This window comes from Leucoraja erinacea, chromosome 3, assembly GCF_028641065.1.
Source record: "Leucoraja erinacea ecotype New England chromosome 3, Leri_hhj_1, whole genome shotgun sequence".
NCBI classification, from domain to species: Eukaryota; Metazoa; Chordata; class Chondrichthyes; order Rajiformes; family Rajidae; genus Leucoraja; species Leucoraja erinaceus.
In genome coordinates, this window is record NC_073379.1 from 53,217,594 (window position 1) to 53,222,009 (window position 4,416).

The 4,416-nt window shown below is 48.3% G+C and overlaps 1 pseudogene; it reads right to left on the reverse strand.

Moving 5' to 3' along the window:
- Positions 1–3,915: 3,915 nt before the first annotated feature.
- Positions 3,916–4,020, reverse strand: LOC129695971 (U2 spliceosomal RNA; annotated as a pseudogene).
- Between the last annotated feature and the right edge of the window lie 396 nt (positions 4,021–4,416).

The following is a 4,416-nucleotide window of genomic DNA, read 5'->3' on the forward strand; positions in this document are numbered from 1 at the left end:
TCTACTGCAGTTGTACAGGGTCTTGGTGAGACCACACCTGGAGTATTGCTTACAGTTTTGGTCTCCAAATCTGAGGAAGGACATTATTGCCATAGAGGGAGTGCAGAGAAGGTTCGCCAGACTGATTCCTGGGATGTCAGGACTGTCTTATGAAGAAAGACTGGATAGACTTGGTTTATACTCTATAGAATTTAGGAGATTGAGAGGGGATCTTATAGAAACTTACACAATTCTTAAGGGGTTGGACAGGCTAGATGCAGGAAGATTGTTCCCGATGTTGGGGAAGTCCAGGACAAGGGGTCACAGCTTAAGGATAAGGGGGAAATCCTTTAAAACTGAGATGAGAAGAACTTTTTTCACACAGAGAGTGGTGAATCTCTGGAACTCTCTGCCACAGAGGGTAGTTGAGGCCAGTTCATTGGCTATATTTAAGAGGGAGTTAGATGTGGCCCTTGTGGCTAAGGGGATTAGGGGGTATGGAGAGAAGGCAGGTACGGGATACTGAGTTGGATGGTCAGCCATGATCATATTGAATGGCGGTGCAGGCTCGAAGGGCCGAATGGCCTACTCCTGCACCTAATTTCTATGTTTCTAATCTATTAATCTGTGCAAATGGCCTACTCCTGCTCACACCATTACTTCCCAATTTACCATGACTATTTTTTAACTGACCCATGTCTATCTGGCAGTTGTAATTTTGTACAAATATATGCAGAGTAATCAGTTCATTGTGTAGCTTAATTACTGGCTGTGAAAGATTTTAAAAGCATCAAGGGGTCAAATAATATTAAATTCCCCGAGAATAAAAGGCACTATGGACCAATATATTCTTGTCCGTTTGTGTAGAGAACCTATGTTCCCCGCCCAGGGAGGGGTATAGTTAAGTGACTGATAATGTCTGCATCAATAAAACTTTATTACATGCTATGTACTTCAATAAGCAACAAAATATGTTTAGTACTTAGCTCTATATGGCAGAAAGAATAGTAGTTTAAACAAAGCATACAAAACAGGTCAGATCAGTTATCGGTTGGTTAGATTGTTGGCAAACTGTGGAGGTGGCAAGTTTGGGGGTTGAACGATTTAGAGCAGATCTTGCCTGCTAAGTTGTTTCATGGTTCAGCTGCCGGCTGTCCAGTGTATGAGTGAGTACTCAGCCGAACCACAAGGTGGGGCTCTTTACCAAAGAGAGAAGCTGAAGCTTGGCTCTGGTCCCAGGACTTGCTGCCTGACTATTCGCATTGCACCGCATTTTTTTATAACAAAAAAATAATTTTAATCAAATATTTACAAGAATAATATTTACCATACAAAAGAATACCCACCACCATAGCACAAAGTAAAACAAATATTCTTAAATATCAATATACTGAAAATTAAACAACAATATTACAATCCTTGTCATGGATGCATTCCACCCTCCATGGTGCCCAGCAGTCCGGGAAATCCCCCAGGTCACTCGTGGACAGCGCGTAGTCCCTTGGGGGAGTCCAGAACCAGGGGCCACAGTTTAAGAATAACGGGTAAGCCATTTAGAACTTTTCACACAGAGAGTGGTGAGTCTGTTGAATTCTCTGCCTCAGAGGGCGGTGGAGGCCGGTTCTCTGGATACTTTCAAGAGAGAGCAAGATAGCGCTCTTAAAGATAGCGGAGTCAGGGGCTATGGGGAGAAGGCAGGAACGGGGTACAGATTGGGGCTGCCAAGGCCGAGGAGCAATCAAACCAGGACATCTTCAGATCTACCCTCTCCCCTACGCACAGGGTGTCCAAAGATGAGAATGAAGTGAGCCAGATGGCAAGGAGCAGCCCCTTTAGGTACTGGAAGAGGGGCTGCAACCTCACACACTTCATATAGACACGGAACACACTCTTCCAGCCCGCAAAAGTAGCAGGCAGTTGGCGAGTCGCGAGAGAAACAGGTTGCATGGGACTCCTCGTGCAGTACCCTCCACCCCAGGTCCCTGATGTAGCCCACTGCACCACTGCCTGAGTGTAGCCCACTGCACCACTGCCTGAGTGTAGCCCACTGCACCGCTGCATGAGTGTAGCCCACTGCACCGCTGCATGAGTGCAGCCCACTGCACCGCTGCATGAGTGCAGCCCACTGCACGGCTGCCTGAGTGTAGCCCACTGCACCGCTGCTGCATGAGTGTTCTCACTGCACCGCTGCATGAGTGTAGCCCACTGCACCGCTGCATGAGTGCAGCCCACTGCACCGCTGCATGAGTGCAGCCCACTGCACCGCTGCATGAGTGTAGCCCACTGCACGGCTGCCTGAGTGCAGCCCACTGCACGGCTGCCTGAGTGTAGCCCACTGCACCACAGGCTGGAAGTGGGCACAGAATGTAAGATCCACAAAGTTCTCACTGCACCGCTGTAAACTCTCAACCAGTCATACAGCACGTATGGATACCGGTACATCTTTAAAACACGAGGCTAGAGCTCTGCTCAGGTGGGCCTCTCCCTTTCACAGTGATTTGGGCATTTTCATTTCTGCTTCAAATTTATGACATTTATAACTTGTTTTTATTTGCTGCTTTGTGTTATTCAAAATCCCAAATTGGAATTTCGGCAAACTTAAAATGACAAAATTGCCAAGTGTTGCAGTAGAGAGCCAACAATGTGCGTGCTCTTCATTGGACATACATTAGTACCAGCTAGTGGGTGGGTCAATATACACATAGGGGGAGGCATTATTGAGCTCTTAATCTCCCAAACAAGGGAGTGCCACCCATAAACCTTATTGAATTCCGATCCAGAGGTCTGGTTACTTGATGCAACCTTTTGCCTCTGCTTTCACAGTAAAGTTCAAGCCAACAACAGGACAAACGCAGGGTGTTGAATGCATCTTGGGGCAGGATTGTAATATAGTTATTTAATATTTAGTATTTAGAATATTTGGTATTTTTTGATTTTGGTATTGTTTGTTTTGTCGTAAATAATTGAATACATTTATTTTTGGTAAAGTAAAATAAAGCAAAGGGCCAAATGCTGAAGCCTGACTTCCAAAGGTTGGAATCCTTCTCCATTATCCACCAACCAGAACCTGGTTTTATTTCATATCCATACTAGGATTTGGATTTTGATGGTTACACCAATATTGATTGCCTGTTCTGAGGTCCCAGATAAGAATGATAGCCAAAGGGCACTATGGGACTAAAATCAAATGTAGACCAAACTGGACAAGGATGTACATTTCCTAGCTGCCATCAGCCTACTGCAAACCCTAAACATTGGCATTGATATGGATTTATTATTGTCATGTGTACCAAACGAGATACAATGAAAAATAGTAAGATTAAACGAGAACTTACCAGTTTGAAGTTTGATCTGTATTTTATGAGGAGGAACGTTGAGGGAATACGTGAAGAACCCGCTTCCAACGCATGCGTGTCTGATGGGGTAGAAGCACTGTGCAGCCCTCAAAGAGGTACTGCTGTGGGTTTATCACGTTGGAGCAAGGCTCCATACACCGCTTCTTCCCGCTCCAGCGCTCTCGGGCGCTGGTCGCCGGCGGTTATGCAAAGTCGGACCCTTCTGAGTCCACGACCTTGTTTGTTTTGTGTCTAGCCTTACCGCTCGGTCGCATGGATCTGGCCGGTGCGGGGCCGACATCGGGCACAGCTGATCCCACTACGGGTGATCCAAGTGCCGCTGGCTGCTGCTGGCTGCCCGCTGCTCCACGGTCCTCCTTCTCCAGCTTTGTCCTTCCTTCCGTGGAGTGGATATGGCCGGTGTGGAGGACATCTGGCACAGCTGATTCCATCTAGCCCATTTCTTTAACCCGGCTCCAACGCTCTCAGCGCTCCTGGCTGCTCGTTTATCTCAGACCGCTGGGACCGACCCCGGTACTCACGGTACTGGTCCCTCGCGGTCGTTGCAGCCGGTCAACCCCACTCCAATGCCCTCAGTTCTGGGCACTCCTGCTTATATGGTCCTTAGATAAGGGACGTATCAGATATTAAAACTAATAATAAACAGATACTATAGTTGATGTTAGCCAAAAGGCCAAGAAGCGATCTCTGTAACTAAAAAACCCGCTGGGACCGACCCCGGTACTCACAGTACTGGTCCCTTGCGGTCGATTGCAGCCAGTCAACTCCACTGCAATGTCCTTGGCCTCGGCGCTGGCCGTTAGCGCTGCTTCAAGCCAGACTCGCTTCCAAAGCGAGACTGGCATACTGGCCGAGAAATGAATTTTCCCCTGGTGCGGGAGCGAAGTCGGGCACAGATGTTTTCCCTCTCCGGGAATCGATGTGCCGTTGCTGTTCCTGCCACTGCCGGCTGCCGCTGCTGCTCCTGCCGCTGCCGCTGCCGCTGCCGCTGCTCCTGCCGCTGCCAGCTGCCGTTGCTGCTCTCCTGCCGGCTGCCTGCACTCCGCGGTTCTCCCGCGGGCTTTCTGCAGCTTACATGGAC